This window comes from Coregonus clupeaformis, chromosome 20 (assembly GCF_020615455.1).
Source record: "Coregonus clupeaformis isolate EN_2021a chromosome 20, ASM2061545v1, whole genome shotgun sequence".
Taxonomy (NCBI): domain Eukaryota; kingdom Metazoa; phylum Chordata; class Actinopteri; order Salmoniformes; family Salmonidae; genus Coregonus; species Coregonus clupeaformis.
This window is the reverse complement of record NC_059211.1, coordinates 6,617,164-6,635,589: the sequence shown is the minus strand read 5'-3', so window position 1 is coordinate 6,635,589 and position 18,426 is coordinate 6,617,164. Positions and strand designations below refer to the sequence as shown.

Sequence of the window (18,426 nt, the reverse complement as noted above, 5' to 3'; positions counted from 1 at the left end):
GGAGTAAATATCAGTTGGCTTTTCATAGCCGAGCATCCTGTTTACTTGTAAACTGTTTTCATAACACAGTTCAGCGCGAGCATTTCTTCCTAAACTTTCTCCGAACAACAATAGAGCAACCTTTGACTTCCTTTGGCCATTGACCAAGTCAAGGGATCAAACTAATAACAGAGTAAAAGCCTTTGATAAAATCATAATGAGCTGTATTGTCCGTTCACATATTAAGCCTTGGTCTAAGAAGCACATTGAACATGCTATTTTAGTCCAGGACTAGGTTTAATCTGTGTCTGGGATACCAGACCATACTATTTAAGCCACCAGATCTTCGGTCACCACAGTCATCTCATTGGCTTAGTCCAGCTATAGTGATCTCTTGGGGTGTACAGTAAGCCCTCCTTCCACTAGGAACTATATTTTGGTGGCGTTCCAGCTCGCCAGGTTTCACTGCAAACCACATTAGTGTAACAACCTTAACCCATCACCCATTTTGGTTCTCTTGGCGTATTGGCTAAGATGTTGGGGTTGACAGTCCCTGGACCCAGGTTCAAGTCCCTGTCAGGACTACCCCCCAAATTTGCTGAAATATCTTTCTAGAGGCACATCACTACTGCAAAATGTCTAACCTGGAACTGCCCCGTTATTTTATCATCCTTGCTGGATAAGTCAGTACGAGAACACATTTTCCCCCAATGTCTGTCCAAAACCACTATCTGACACAACTTCAATGGACGTGTGACTGTCCTAATATGGACACTGTACCCAGTGTGTGTCGGATTGTGTGTCATCATCTGAACAGGAGCCAGAGGAGGCTGGCCAGACAGAGAAGCAGCCCAGAGAGGGTCTGTGTGTGTCCGGCTGAGGCGGGTGGATGTGGGTGGCAGTCTGTGTAGGGCTGAATGCAGACTCCGTAGGCCATGGCGTGGGAGATGTAGTTCTGCTCTTTGACCCCGTGGAAGAGGTGGACCATGGGGCCTTTGGCATAGATGGCCACGTCCTCCCCGCTGTGGGTCTCAGAGTCCAGCGGGACTGCAGTATGTACTGCTCATCGTCTGAGAAAGAGAGATTTAGTGGTTAAAGCGCAATCTGTGTACATGTTTATACACACACGTACAAATCTACACAAAAACGTGTATGAAAAAGGAACATGTGCACATCCACAGGTACACACATGCATGCACGGACACACACACACACACACACACAAGCTAATTCACATACGCACACATTCAACAGCCATCACCTGTACTACCATAATAGTTGTACTGTATTTACATTAATCCACAAATGTGATGTTTCCTCTCATCCCATTCACATGTACATAACCAGGACCGTTGGCATACAGGATGCTGGTGAATGGCATCCTATCATCTGCCCTCTTGGGTGCCAAACCTGACACAAAATGGTTGACATAACAGAACAGGGAACATTACATTATATGCTGCACACAAAAATAAATCACATTGAAGCGAAAAGACAACAACAAACATTGCCCCCCTTGACTGTAGTTAAAATATGGTGTACATTTTAGGACATCCTTGTAACGCTTGAGGATGTCCTAAAATGTGCACTGTACTATCTGTATACACATGAGCCTATGACTGTGTTTTGGACCATTCCAAAGATGGAGTTTCCACAGGGGGAGTTTCCTCCGAAGGTGAAGACATGGGAGTGGTCTACGGTGATGACAGTGAGGGTGTCTGAATCTGTAGTGGGCCTGGAAGCTCATTGCACCGCCTGGTCAAACATCAGAACCTCGGTCAGTGCCAGCTTGGCAATACCATCGTGGTGCCTGTGGTCAATTCCCCCTCGTAAAGAACAACTCAACTCAGAGTTGACCCTTTGGTGTCAAGGTTGAGGTGTGACGATTGACTCAAGGAGAGTTGATGATTGACTCAAGGAGGGGTGAGGCATAAGACTGAGTGTGTCCTAAAATGTCCACTGTACATTTGTCTACTCCTTTATCATTGGATCCTAACTTGAGATCCGCACACGTAACAGATTTGCATGAATCATTAATTGTGAAATTTGCATGAACATCTGAGATTCTCAAGTTAGGACTTGACCCTTCATAAACAATATTGTTTCAAAATCGAGTTGAACTTCACTTTAACTAATGAAAAACAATTCAGCTGCCATTACAACCCCATGTCCACATACTGTCAATAATTACAATATCAACAATATTCAACAGAAGGCAGCCAGGGTAAATACCTCATCTCAGCATTTCTTGCTGTATCTGTATTGGTAAGGATACAGCATAATGGGTACTGTAGTATATCATGCTACAGTAGTTATACACTGAGTATACAAACCGTTAAGAAAACCTGCTAGACTGACCAGGTGAATCCAGGTGAAAGATATGATTCCTTATTGATGTCACTTGTTAAATCCACTACAATCAGTGTAGATGACGGGGAGGAGACAGGTTATAAAATGATTTTTAATCCTTGAAACAAATCAGACATGGATTGTGTGTGTGCCATTCAGAGGGTGAATGGGCAAGACAAACGATTTAAGTGCCTTTGAACAGGGTATGGTAGTACGTGCTAGGCGCAACGGTTTGTGTCAAGAATTGCAACGCTGCTGGGTTTTTCACGCTCAACAGTTTCCTGTGTGTATCAAGAATTGTCCACCACTCAAAGGAAATCTAGACAACTTGACACACCTGTGGGAAGCATTGGAGTCAACATGGGCCAGCATCCCTGTGGAACACTTTCAACACCTTGTAGAGTCCATACCCCAACGAATTGAAGCTGTTCTGAGGGGGGGGGGTTCCTAATGTTTGGTATACTCAGTGTATGTGCTCTGATGAAATGGAGGTACTCATCTTCCACAAAGAGGAAGTAGCCTTTGGGGTTCTTGCTGAGGATCCGAATGTTCTTGTTTGTCATCTCGACGATGGACGGGTCACGTGTGGCATTCCGGAAATCTCGAACCGCATGTCCTTTGGCTTAAAAAGACCTGGCGCCATGAGAAGGAAAAGAAAGAGGGAGAAGGAGCAGGTAAGTAAGAAAAGAAAAGAAAAGAAACACGTTTGAAATCTGGGGAAAACAGTTCAACTTGTGGAGACAGTAACATTTTCCTGGTGAAGTTATATTGTTGACAAAAACGCAGAGCCCCGCTGTACGGCATCTATATTAGGACGTTTTCAGTTGTCAGACAAAACTGTACTTTAGTAGAATGGGTGACATTCACGAATGGGTGGCATACAGTACCAGATAAGTGGTAAGATCTGATAAGCCCTCCAGCTTATCCAGCTAAAACCAGCTTACCGAGGAGACGGTCAGTAGTCTTTATATTGATCTCATCAACATGCTTCCTGTGCCAAACATACTGGGAATTCTTGTCCTGAAACAAAGACATCACAGAAATAAGACAACATCAGTTACGCCTAACAATTATACTGACAATTATGTAGTAGAGAGAAGACCTAAGCTATATATTACATCATCATGTTTAGTGGGCAACACACAGAAGAAAACACACTGAAACAGGGAAGAACTTCCTGGATTTTGTTCAATAAGAAATGCTCAATTTAATTTTGTGACAATGTTTCCCATCGTGTGCCCTAATGAAAATGACCCTGACAATTAATTTGCCATTTTCAGAAGGGAACTCGCTGAAGTTCTGTGGGATTGTAACTAGACAACAGGTTCTTGAACACTAGCAAACCCTTACATGTAAAGGCTCACACCATACCCCTTCAAAGTGGCCAACCAAGGACAGAATCAATGCCTTCATCCACACGTAAATGAGGTTCCACTTGTCTTTGCGATCCCCTTTCCGGGACGAGGAAGTGGGGTTCTCAGGGTCTGGTGTTCCCTTTGGCGTCATGTACATTCGCCCCCCCCCCACCCAGGATCCCCTGTTGCACCAGATAGATACTAATTACTGCTGTGTACACCCAGTCCGCAGTAGTAGAATACTCCATTAAAAATGAATGGTAAAAGATTAATGCATTGGTGACCCATGTGTGTGACATGCTTTAAATACAACACCAGGTAATAGCGAAATACAGTCTAAACTGATCATATAGAATAGAAATATCAATCAATCAATCAATTCAATCAATCAATTTTATTTTATATAGCCCTTCTTACATCAGCTAATATCTCGAAGTGCTGTACAGAAACCCAGCCTAAAACCCCAAACAGCTAGTAATGCAGGTGTAGAAGCACGGTGGCTAGGAAAAACTCCCTAGAAAGGCAAAACCTAGGAAGAAACCTAGAGAGGAACCAGGCTATGAGGGGTGGCCAGTCCTCTTCTGGCTGTGCCGGGTGGAGATTATAACAGAACCATGCCAAGATGTTCAAAAATGTTCATAAGTGACAAGCATGGTCAAATAATAATCAGGAATAAATCTCAGTTGGCTTTTCATAGCCGATCATTAGAGTTTAAAAACAGCAGGTCTGGGACAGGTAGGGGTTCCATAACCCGCAGGCAGAACAGTTTAAACTGGAATAGCAGCAAGGCCAGGCGGACTGGGGACAGCAAGGAGTCACCACGGCCGGTAGTCCCGACGTATGGTCCTAGGGCTCAGGTCTCTCAGTTGGCTTTTCATAGCCGATCATTTAGAGTTGAAAACAGCAGGTCTGGGACAGGTAGGGGTTTCGTAGCCGCAGGCAGAACAGTTGAAACTGGAATAGCAGCAAGGCCAGGCGGACTGGGGACAGCAAGGTGTCATCATGCCCGGTAGTCCTGACGTATGGTCCTAGGGCTCAGGTTCTCAGAGAGAAAGAGAGAACGAGAGAATTAGAGAGAGCATACTTAAATTCACACAGGACACTGGATAAGACAGGAGAAGTACTCCAGGTATAACCAACTAACCCCAGCCCCCCGACACATAAACTACTGCAGCATAAATACTGGAGGCTGAGACAGGAGCGGTCCGGAGACACTGTGGCCCCATCCGAAGAAACCCCCGGACAGGGCCAAACAGGAAGGATATAACCCCACCCAAATACTGTGATACTATATGGCCTCTATCATGAGATATACTATGAAGACTTACATCGATGTCAATGTTGGTCACCAGCTGTGTGGCGATGTTGACGCAGCCCTGTCTGTGGGCACTAGAGGGAATGTCAGTGTCGCTGTACCCGCTGCGGCTCACTGAGTGGGCATAGGCGGCAGCAGGAGAGGCATGCTGGACGCGAGTGGTGGTCACGATACCCACTGACTTCCCTGGAACACAAAACCATACTGTAGGTGGGTCATTCCACCAATGTAGTGCTTTTTGAGAAGTGCAACTTGGTTAAAAAAACAAACATTTTATTTCACCTAAATTTAACAGTATGTCATAAAGAACACATGTTCAACTTAATACAAGAGGTTAAATAAAAAAAAGATCTATAGTAAGTGCCTATTAAGTGCCAAAAAAAGAAACAGGGTTGACCGTAACAGGGTTGATGATTTCTTCTTAAATCAGCCATAAATTCCCTTGTGAAAGCTTGTTGTGTGCAACAGGGAGTGGCAATTGAATGCAAGCTTACAATGAAATGTCCAATGCAGCCATTTTTATCTCAATATCAAATCATTTCTGGGTAACAATTAAGCGCCTTACTGTGATTGTTTTCAATTAGAAGGGACTAAAATAAAATAAAATAGCTTCTTAAAAAGGAGCCATTTCTCAAGCAATAATTTTGCTAGGACTGTCTGGGAGTGGTCTGTGGGGAGTGGAAAACTCAGAACTAGCTGTTATTGGCAGAGGGGTTTGGAACTCTTTCTTATTGGTCTATTTACTAATTTACCACCTGGTAATGTCACCAGGCAGGCCAAAACTCCATCCCACCAAAACAGGCAAAAATTTCAGTCGGTCTTTTCAAACAGCTAGTAAAAGAGCATTATCATCATTTTCACAATTTCACAGTATTAGTCCAACCTCATAGTGTGGAAATATATATAAAACACAGGACATTCACGTTTTTGACTGCACTGGGCCTTTAAAACATTTATAGCCTGTCTATCTATGGGTAACAGTGTTGATGTTTTATGCTCGACCCGCTCAGTTTTCTACACCAAAACACCAGAAAATGGCCAAAATGAGTAGAACCAGCTCACCTGCTTTTACTCTATGATTTTACTATTAGATAGATGTTCATTGTTTCTTTAGAATTTTTTTTTTTTAAGGAATAGTTTCCCCATATTAAAACGAGAGTTCAGTTCACATAACAGGGTTGACCTTAAAATGAGGGACAGACTAATCAGTAATCACATGAAATAAATAATAATCTTCAGAAATGACTTTGTCAAAGCAACAAAATAACTTTACAATGGTGAAAATGTTGGTATTAAGTGGGTCACAATCTTCCTAGAAATGACACAGGGTTGATTTATTCATATAAAAAAATCGGATTGATTGAACTCTCTATGTGGACTATTTTAAAGGGCACTTCATTTAATACAACAGGCTTTTAAAATGCAATATTGGTACACAATTTCTGCTTAAAATATCAAAGGGATGCAAAAGGCACTCTTTTCGTGGAATGACCCAGCTATTCCATTGACAAACACAGAGAAGTACGGTGTCCATAGCATAACCTATAGCATAACCCCACCACCATAGACAGGTGCACACCATTCACTGACATTGACAGACACTAAGACAACAGAGAGTGACTGTTAAGATTTATGAAATCCTATTTAGCCCGGGATTCAAACAAACTCAGATTAATGACATGTGCACTGCGATTGACTTTTAAAGGTGATTTCTGCTTGAGTCTACATATGCAGTGTATAACCAACTCAATCCCCACAAACGTCTGGGAAATTGCATTAAAAGTTTTGAGCTGTGTGCAGGTCATTATTAATCTATGTTGGAATGAATCCCGGCCTGAGTTTGGAAATCAAAATGATAAACCAGTTCACTTAAGGGTCTCCATCTTGACTAGCCCCACCCTTTCTTATCGGATGATCAGTTTACTCCCAGAGACACCGTAGATCCAGAATTTATCCAGAGCGCTGCAGCCCGTCTGGTGTTCAACCTTCCCAAATTCTCTCATGTCACCCCACTCCTCCGCACACTCCACTGGCTTCCAGTTGAAGCTCGCATCTACTACAAAACCATGGTGCTTGCCTACGGAGCTGTGAGGGGAACGGCACCTCCTTACCTTCAGGCTCTGATCAGACCCTACACCCAAACGAGGGCACTACGTTCATCCACCTCTGGCCTGCTAGCCCCCCTACCTCTACGGAAGCACAGTTCCCAATCAGCCCAGTCAAAGCTATTCACTGCTCTGGCACCCCAATCGTGGAACAAGCTCCCCCATGACACCAGGACAGTGGAGTCACTGACCACCTTCCGGAGACACTTGAAACCCTACCTCTTTAAGGAATACCTGGAATAGTCTAACAGTAATCCTTCTATACCCCCCCCAGTGGTGGTTGTCCCACTGGCTATCCTAAATTGAATGCACCAATTTGTAAGCTGCTCTGGATAAGAGTGTCTGCTAAATAACTTAAATGTAACTGTAGATAATCAGTTAAGAACATTGCACTTTAAATAACATTGTAATCTGACCATCATAAACTATAGGCAGAGAGAGAGAGAGTGGCAGAGGGTGTGGATGCAAGGCAATAGGAGATAATTTTATGATGTGAACCTTGCTTCTTTCTTGCAAGGCAATTGTGCATTGGAATGTGTGTGGTGTGGCTGTGTGTGTGTGTTTTGTGTGTATTTTGTTTTTGCTTGTCTGTATAAAATTAGTGTGTATGTGCTGCAGTACAACATACCTTGTGCTTTGGCGTGATGTAGCACGGAGTACACTTCATTACCGAAGGTGGTGTTGCATTCGTAGGCCACTGCGTTGGCACTGAGGCCCACAAAACATAAACACATACACACTCAAATGTCGGCGTAGGTGTAGGGTCTTCATTTGATTATCCTTTTGTTGCAGATATTTTTGTTGTTGCCCTAACTAAAAATTTATCAACCCCTATAAAAATGTCCATTAATTATAATCCACACAATAATTCACATTTCCCGTTGTTGCAGGATTATTTTCCTGCTGTGAGAAAATGGTCAAATTAAGGTCCCACATCTGTACTGTAATGACCTTTCCCCAACACCTAGGAACCTCACTAAGAGGGGGTCATTGACTCCCTGTCACTATTTTGTTTGCCGGAAAATTTCGAGAATTCAACTGAGTAGGAAAACATTTTGGGATTATGTTTGGCTACAAGTCCGAACCCTAACCTCTATCTGACCATAAACCCAATTCCAGTATTTCCTGCTTTTACCACAATGGTTGCATTTTCATTTTAAATGTCAAATGCAATTTAAGCTGTGTAGGAGCATTGTCCCACAACAATACCAAGAGGACTGTACTGAGCTGGAGAAGGGTGGAATGGGACAAGATACAACACGTCAAGAGAACAAAGCATGCAGAACACACACACCTATCTCCCACCCACCACAACATTTTACATTTTAGTAATATAGCAGACGATCTTATCCAGACCGACTTGTAGTTATTTATATAAATTTTGTAAAATTTTTGGGAATAGATCAGCTTTAATATTGCAGATAATTGTAACTTCCATCAATGTAATTGTCTGCATCACTTCCAATCCCCCATATTTTTTTTCCGCATATATATATATATATATATATATATATATATATATATATATATATATATATATATATATACACACACACATACAGTACCAGTCAAAAGTTTGGACACACCTACACATTCCAGGGTTTTTCTTTATTTTTAGTGTGCAAAGCTGTCATCAAGGCAAAGGGTGGCTATTTGAAGAATCTCAATTCTCAAATATATTTTTATTTGTTTAACCCTCCCGTTGTCCTAGGGTCAAAATGACCCGCCACTGTGTTGAACCAACTTTATTTAATTTTTATATTTTTGTGATCATTTGTGAGAAGGAGTCAGTGAGACTTTAAAGAAAGTATCACTGCCTCCTTCTCACAAATGATCCAAAAAATATAAAAATTAAATAAAGTTGGTTCAACACAGTGGCGGGTCATTTTGACCCTAGGACAATGGGAGGGTTAACACTTTTTTGGTTACTACATGATTCCATGTGTGTTATTTCATATTTTTGATTTCTTCACTATTATTCTACAATGTAGAAAATAGTAAAAATAAAGTAAAACCCTTGAATGAGTAGGTGTGTCCAAACTTTTGACTGGTACTGTTTATATACACATACAGTTGAAGTCGGAAGTTTACATACACTTAGGTTGGAGTCATTAAAACTTGGTTTTCAACCACTCCACAAATTTCTTGTTAACAAACTATAGTTTTGGCAAGTCGGTTAGGACATCTACTTTGGGCATGACACAAGTCATTTTTCCAGCAGTTGTTTACAGACAGATTATTTCACTTATAATTCATTGTATCACAATTCCAGTGAGTCAGAAGTTTACATACACTAATTTGACTGTGCCTTTAAACAGCTTGGAAAATTCCAGAAAATGATGTCATGGCTTAAGAAGCTTCTGATAGGCTAATTGACATCATTTGAGTCAATTGGAGATTTACCTGTGGATGTATTTCAAGGCCTACCTTCAAACTCAGTGCCTCTTTGCTTGACATCATGGGAAAATCCAAATAAAGTCTGGTTCATCCTTGGGAGCAATTTCCAAACGCCTGAAGGTACCAAGTTCATCTGTAAAAACAATAGTACACAAGTACAGTGGGGAAAAAAAGTATTTAGTCAGCCACCAATTGTGCAAGTTCTCCCACTTAAAAAGATGAGAGAGGCCTGTAATTTTCATCATAGGTACACGTCAACTATGACAGACAAAATGAGAAAGAAATTCCAGAAAATCACATTGTAGGATTTTTAATGAATTTATTTGCAAATTATGGTGGAAAATAAGTATTTGGTCACCTACAAACAAGCAAGATTTCTGGCTCTCACAGACCTGTAACTTATTCTTTAAGAGGCTCCTCTGTCCTCCACTCGTTACCTGTATTCATGGCACCTGTTTGAACTTGTTATCAGTATAAAAGACACCTGTCCACAACCTCAAACAGTCACACTCCAAACTCCACTATGGCCAAGACCAAAGAGCTGTCAAAGGACACCAGAAACAAAATTGTAGACCTGCACCAGGCTGGGAAGACTGAATCTGCAATAGGTAAGCAGCTTGGTTTGAAGAAATCAACTGTGGGAGCAATTATTAGGAAATGGAAGACATACAAGACCACTGATAATCTCCCTCGATCTGGGGCTCCACGCAAGATCTCACCCCGTGGGGTCAAAATGATCACAAGAACGGTGAGCAAAAATCCCAGAACCACACGGGGGGACCTAGTGAATGACCTGCAGAGAGCTGGGACCAAAGTAACAAAGCCTACCATCAGTAACACACTACGCCACACTACGCCGTCATTGTTTCTACAGATTGCACATTGAAAATAAACAGACTGACTTATAGTTAGTTTATTCATCTTAAGTGAGACAACCACATATCACAGACGCGGTAAGTCCATTTTTCCCCAATAAGGAAGTTATCAGCAAAGTCAGTGCTAGTAGGAAAAGACAAGCGCAAGGTACAATCTGAAGAGACAAAGAAGTGAATTGCTATTTAACTAATCATTTAGGCTTTGCTCAAAACCTCACATACCATGCATGCACGCACACACACACACACACACACACACCTATTTCATTAGCCTATTTGAATTATCTAATGAAATATTGTTGTCCACGTTTAATTTTCCACAGTCAACAACATGAGTAGGCTAAGCAACAGCAAAATCAGACAACCACATAGTACAATAATTTACCTATTCAATTGTTCAGCCTGTCACATTCTATGTGAGAAAATAATATTCTTCTCGAGGCGCTATCAAATTGCAAGTGCCGCACATGGAGAGAAATACACATGCCCAGTTATTGTAGCCTACAACACACCTTTGAAAGCAGTTTTGATGGCCACTGTTAAAAGAGGAGGATCACTGAGCTTTCTAGTGTTACTAGGCTACACTTATTTCTCAAATCCAAGAAAGTAAAATGCACCATTTTAGAACCAGAGTTTTTAGCAGGGGCATGGCAGTGGCAACCGGGGTTAAATGTAACACGGGTCAGGTGTATCAGGTAGGCCTACATTATTCACAGTACATGATTGCTGATTGGCTGAGTGCCAGTAGAATGTTATTTTTGGGGGACATTCAAGTCATCAATATGTTGCTATAACTAGCAATAAGATAGCCTAATGTTTAGACTTTAGAGTTTGTGATCTAGCTAATGATTAGCCCAATGGGGTAAATCAGCAAACCTCCGACTATTTATTTATAGCCACTATGCTGCATCAGGTGGGCTACATCAGGTGATTATAATTATCGCTAAATAACACACCTGCCTGATAATATGGACTAATCATTAATATTGGGCTCATTTCTGGAGGGGGAAATTATATTTTAGATGTCAGCAGCATTATATTTTCATACATTTTGGAGTAGGATGTCCTTTTACACTGAACACAAATATGAACACAACATGTAAAGTGTTGGTCCCATGTTTCATGAGCTGAAATAACAAATCCTAGATATTTTCCATTCACACAAAAAGCTTATTTTTCTCAAATGTTGTGCACACACTTGTTTACATCCCTGTGAGTGAGCATTTCTTCTTTGCCAAGATAATCCATCCACCTGACAGGTGTGGCATAACAAGAAGCTGATTAAACAGCATGATCATTACACAGATGCACCTTGTGCTGTGGACAATAAAAGGCCACTCTAAAATGTGCAGTTTGGTCACACAACACAATGTCACAGATGTCTCAAGTTGAGGGAGCGTGCAATTGGCATGCTGACTGCAGTAGTGTCCACCAGAGCTGTTGCCAGAGAATGGAATGTTAATATCTCTACTATAAACATTGTTTTAGAGAACTTGGCAACCTGCCTCACAACTGCAGACCACGTGTATGGCATTGTGTGGGCGAGTGGTTAGCTGATGTCAACAATGTGAACAGAGTGCCCCATGGTGGCAGTGGGGTTATGGTATGGGCAGGCATAAGCTACGGACAATGAACACAATTGCATTTTGTTGATGGCAATTTGAATGCACAGAGATACCGTGATGAGATCCTGAGGCCCATTGTCGTCCCATTCATCCGCCACCATCACCTCATGTTTCAGCATGATAATTCACGGCCCCATGTCACATAAATATGTACAAAATTCCTGGAAGCTGAAAATGTCCCACTTCTTCCTTGGCCTGCATACTCACCAGACATGTCACCCATTGAGCACGTTTGGGATGCTCTGGATCGACGTGTACGACAGAATGTTTCAGTTCCCGCCAATATCCGGCATCTTCGCACAGCCATTGAAGAGGAGATATCTGTGACCAATAGATGCATATCTGTATTCCCAGTCATGTGAAATCCATAGATTAGGGCCTAATGAATTTATTTCAATTGACTGATTTCCTTATATGAACTATAACTCAGTAAAATCTTTGAAATTGTTGCATGTTGCATTATATATTTTTGTTCAGAATGAAAAGTCACCAGAACGGACATTCTCACAGTCATTATCCCCCCCAAAATTGTAGCTCCCTCCGCGACCTGTATAGTATGCGGTGATATGTGCTTTTGTCCGCATATTTTTAGGATAGTATATTGTATATTATATCAGTCACAGATCTGAGACAACTGGGTAGGTGTAAGCAATAGGTCCACCTAGCACGACATATTCCGTCCTAGCAGATCTGTGAAGGGCAGTGAACAAGGGCAGAGGGTAGAGAACATTTTTCTGGAATGAAACGCGGAGGGAGAAAATTAGTGGATGTATAGTGGGGGGTTTAGGGTGAAATAGCGCAGGCATTCATCCAACCTTAGAGAGGGTGAGGTAAGGGAAAGTATCCATGGCAAGCACTGGCTCCTCTCCTGACCTTCCTTCCATCTGGCCCCGCAGGATGTGAGCCGCTGACACAGTGGACACACCCATCCCTGAGTGACAAATGAGATGACAATGATGTTGTTGATAGGCTTCACCCTCATTAATGTGCTCTAAAACTAAACCTAATCCAGGGCATCTTCATCTTTTAATCTTCTTGCTCTTTTAATTCAATCACAATCAATAACCTCTAAAGTACAGCATCCATATTAGGACAGACACTGTTTTTTGATAACTAACAATGTCCTAATATTGACGCTGTGGTAAATGATACAATCTGAAGAGACAAAGAAGTGAATTGCTATTTAACTAATCATTTAGGCTTTGCTCAAAACCTCTCCTCAGAAGTGATAATTGGGAACAAAAAGCAACAGACCTATAGATGAAAAAAATATTGTACTTTTAGAAGATTGAAGTGGTAACTCAAATAATAGAAGAAGAAGAAGAAGAAGTTCATGATAAAGTAAACCTTGTGCAGAGTGGAAAATCTGCCTGTCAACAAAACATCACTTAGACCTTTTGTGCCTCTAAGTGTGCATCCCTGGCGGCAGGTAGCTTAGTGGTTAAGAGCGTTGTGCCAGTAACCGAAAGGTCGCTGGTTCAAATCCCTGAGCTGACTAGGTGAAAAATCTGTCGATGTGCCCTTGAGCAAGGCACTTAACCCTAATTGCTCCTGTAAGTCGCTCTGGATAAGAGCGTCTGCTAAATGACCAATTATTTATTTATTATTATCCCAAAGCAGCTCTCCTCTCTTTAAAACACATTCGTTGGATGCATGCCTGAGCCTCACAACTATGAAAATAACAACAATTCTAATTATTTATCCAACAGATTTCCTCAATTTTTACTCCTGTAATTGATAAAGAAACACCTGTGCTATATAGTAAAGTCGCTGTGCTCTGCAGTGCCAGATAATGCCATGCTTTCCACAAGCACCATCTGGTTATCGTATGTCTATGGCTCCGGCTCGTTACCATCCCACAGGAAGAGGATGATGTTCTTGGTGTGGTGCGCTCGGGGGCGGAGTCTTAGCGCGGAGCCATAGACATACCTGCTGCCCAATTTGAAAACCTGCTGCCCAATTGAAAACCTGCTGCCCAATTTGTAATGGCATCGATGTAATGCAAATCGCAAAATACTCTTTTCATTTCTGCCCTGGAAAAAGAGTCAGATGTGAGAATGTGTAGTACACCATTCTCATTCTTGGGGATATCATGATTGAGTCATGATGCGAGCCGTGCTTTTCATGTTGGAAAATGGTCCATTTTCACCCAAAAACTCACTAATAATCCAGTAAATTTGGCAGTTTTTGATGGGAAGTAAACGGAATGTAAAGTGGGTTGCAATTTTCTTCCTTGATGTAGCGGAGACTGCCTGTAACGTATCACAGAACATTGATTTGAACGAGGAGGATGTCTGTTCAAGAAATTATATTTCTATGCGCACAACCAACCAAAATACCAGAGCAAACTTTGGAGTCTCTGAGTTTGTGGAGGCACGTCTGTCCATTGTTATGAGGTTGCTGAGAGAGTCTATGGGTTTCCATCAAGACAAGTGTACCAGTGGCCCTGTCGGTCTTAACAGAGCTTTTTCTCCACAATCATATTATGCCTCGGTCATACTTACTTAGAAAGCATGTTTACTCAGGACGTTTTTGCAGGCTGTTTTCTACCTAAAGCATATGAAGAGTACTGCAGTCATCAAGAGTCTGACTTCTTGAGCAGATGACTGGTGACTTACAGTGGTAAATCTATCATGATTAACTTGTCAACATGCTCATGATTCAAGAGTCTACATTGAGTGTACAAAACATTAGGAACACCTTCCTAATATTGAGTTGCACACCTTTTGCCCTCAGAACAGCCTCAATTCGTTGGGACATGGACTCTACAAGGTGTCGAAAGCATTCCAGAGGATGCTAGCCCATGTTGACTCCAATGCTTCCCACTGTTGTGTCAAGTTGGCTGGATGTCCTTTGGGTGGTGGACCATTCTTGATACACACGGGAAACTATTGAGTGTGAAAAACCCAGCAGCGTTGCAGTTCTTGACACACTCAAACCAGTGCGCTTGGCACCTACTACCATACCCCGTTCAAAGGCACTTAAATAATTTGTCTTGCCCATTCACCCTCTGAATGGCACACATACACAATCCATGTCTCAAGGCTTAAAAATCATTCTTTAACCTGTCTCCACCCCTTCATCTATACTGATTGAAGTGGATATAACAGGTGACATCAATAAGGGATCATAGCTTTCACCTGGATTCGCCTGGTCAGTCTATGTCAGGGTTTCCCAAACTTGGTCCTCAGGACCCCAAGGGGTGCACGTTTTGTTTTTTGTCCTAGCACTAAACAGCTGATTCAAATAATCAACTAATCATCAAGCTTTGATAATTTGAATCAGTTGTGTAGTGTTAGGGCAAAAACAAAAACGTGCACCAAGTTTGGGAAATGCTGGTCTTTGTCATTCCTAATGTTTTGTACACTCAGTGTATTACTGTGGAGAGTGACATAGTTGGCTGTCATGGAAACTAACTTAAGTATCGTGTTTCACATAAACCGTCGTTACAGTAGCTGAATTGCTGTTTGTTATTTAAGGTGTCTCAACTGATGTTCAGTGTCAGCTAACTGAATGTGTGTGTATTTTTTGTAGTTGTTCTGTATTGATAGTAATTCACGCACGCACACACACAAACCTTATTATACTTCTTATCAACACTTCTTTTGACAACTCCATTACAGTACCTGAGTACACTGTAGACACCATTAAAAGTAGGGGAAAATTACAGTGGATAATTGCCACATTACATTGTACTGGCCTACGATCCTTTGAATTACAGTGGTTAGCCAGATTATGCTCCTTGGTTACAATGTTTAGTTTCAGGTTGTCGGCAGACCATAGATGTGGGTAGCACAGACAAACTACACATAAATTTTTCAATGGGGCAAAGCCTTTCTTCTTCTTTTGAAGTAGATTGTTAAAGGGAGGTTGTTTGTCAGGTAATAGACATTGGCAAAGAAAGGAAGCAGGATAGACAGATGAAGAGAGAAAGAGTGAGAGAGAGAGAGCAATGAAAAGACAGATGGAGAGCGAAATTATGAAACAGAGTGTCTGTGTGTGTGTATGTAAGAGAGGGAGAGAGAAAAGGAGAGATATAGTGCTGCTTGGAATTATATGAACCCCTTGTGCAATTACAGATTTTTTCAGTTTTTACCATGAAATCTTCATTTAATCAGAACCGGTCTTTTTGATCTGACATAACAGGTTTATATTTACCAATACAATATGTTGTTGTAGAAGAAATCATGCGTGTAGTAGAAAAATAAAATTAAAAAGTAATTAGTGCTGGTGCAAAAATAAGTGAAACCCAAGTTGCATTGGTTAAATCAAGTAGGTAAGTAGAATCAGGTGGGTAAATAATTAGCTACCAAATGAACCAATCAAAGGAGAGATTGTTAGGAAAGAGTTTGGGTGGGACTCTAATAAATAGAGATAAGAAACCTGGTTAGTTTGGTGTTACCCATCCAGGTGAATGCAAAGCACACCATGCCGAGAGGAAAGGATATCTCAGAGGACATCAGGACAAGGGTAGTGAGAGCATTTAAGTCTGGGGAAGGCTATAAAATAATCTAAAAAATATTTGAGTTCCATCAGTCCACTGTGAGGCAAATAATTTACAAATGGAGAGCATTTAACATGACAGCAACTCGGCTTAGAAGTCTATGCCCTTCCAAAATATCCCCAAAAGCCACAAGAACAATAATAAATCAAGTAAAAGCCAACCCAAACATAACATCTAGAGATTTGCAGAACTCCCTTGCTGCATCTCAGGTAACTGTGCATGCTTCAACAATAAGCAGAACACTGATTTGAAATGCCATTCATAGGAGGGTTGCTAGGAAGAGGCCTCTGCTGTCAAAAAATAACCAAACTGTCCGTCTTAACTTTGCCAGAGACCACCTGGACAAACCTGAAGGTTTCTGGAAGTCCATTCTCTGGACCGATGAATCCAAAATTGACCTTTTACGTCACAATCAACACTGCTATGTTTGGTGAAAACCCAACACTGCCTACCACCAAAAATAACATTATACCAACAGTCAAGCATGGTGGTGGGAATATCAAGATCTGGGGCTGCTTTTCTTCCTCTGGACCTGGATGACTCCACATCATTAAAGGAACCATGAATTCTGAGGTATACCAGGAGATTCTTGAACGGAACGTCAGGCCATCAGTCAAGGAACTAAAGCTGGGCCGAAAATGGGTCTTCCAACAAGACAACGACCCAAAGCATTCAAGCAAATCTACCAAAGAATGGCTCGGGAGAAAGAAGATTTGTGTTTTGGATTGGCCAAGTCATGACCTAAATCCAATGGAGATGCTGTGGCAGGACCTGAAGCATGCAGTTCATACCAGACACCCCTGAAACCTCACTTAATTGGCTGAGTTATGTAAGGAGGAGGAGCAAAAATCCCTCAAAACAGATGTCAGAGACTGATTACTGGCTATAGGAGACATTGAGTCCAAGTTATCGCTGCTAATGGAGGTGCCACAAGCTATTGACTGAAGGGGCTCACATATTTTTGCACACATCAAATCAGAGTTTATGTTAAACCACTTTTGTTAAATAAACAATGAAAATATGTATTTTTTGTTTCTGTCATTTACTTGGAATGTCTTTATTACGAATTGGGGTTTAGATAAGGATTTCATGTTTATTTTAATGTTTTATAGCAAAATAATGACGAGCCCTGTAGGGTTCACATACTTTCAAGCAGCACTGTATATAGAGAGGGAAAGAGAGAGCAACGGAGAGATATATGGAGAGGGATGGAGAGAGAGAAAGATACAGTGTGAGTGAAAGCGAAAGCAAGAGAGAAACAGAGAGCTATTGGAATGATTAGTCGAACCCCTGTCCCAGATGTCTGTGATCTATTTTGGCTCAGTCACGAGGTGACGCTCATATTCACCTAAATAGACAGATGAATAATGCCATAAATCCAAATCAATAAGTCGAATAAACGGGGCCATAAATGACGTAATGACATTGATGTGCAGGACAGCAGATCTCACGGCCATACTACAGTTGGGTGCTTGTAAAAGAGAGGAGGACTTTTACAGCTGCAAGAGAGCTTGATTGGTGGACAATTATAAAAGAGGCACCAAGAGGCAAAGTCCCGCACCAAACTTTGAGAGGCAAGAGACTACTCCTCAAGATCAAACAATGGTTGGTCTAAGGGCTTAAGGAGCTACAGAAGTGATTTGAGTTTAGTGGTTCCCATGAAGGAAAATGTGCTGTCATTACTCAAAACCTTTGAGGAAACGCAACATGTTTCGTGAGCTGAAATAAAAATCCCAGAAATTTTCCATTTGCACAAAAGCTTATTTCTCTCAAATGATGTGCACAAATGTGTTTATATCCCTGTTAGTGAGCATTTCTCCTTTGCCAAGATAATCCATCCACCTGACAGGTGTGGCATATCAAGAGGCTTATTAAACAGCATGATCATTACACAGATGCACCTAATGCTGGGGTCAACAAAA

The 18,426-nt window shown here is 41.5% G+C and overlaps 1 pseudogene; it reads right to left on the bottom strand.

Moving 5' to 3' along the window:
* Positions 1-784: 784 nt before the first annotated feature.
* Positions 785-7,837, bottom strand: LOC121532946 (annotated as a pseudogene).
* Positions 7,838-18,426: the final 10,589 nt, after the last annotated feature.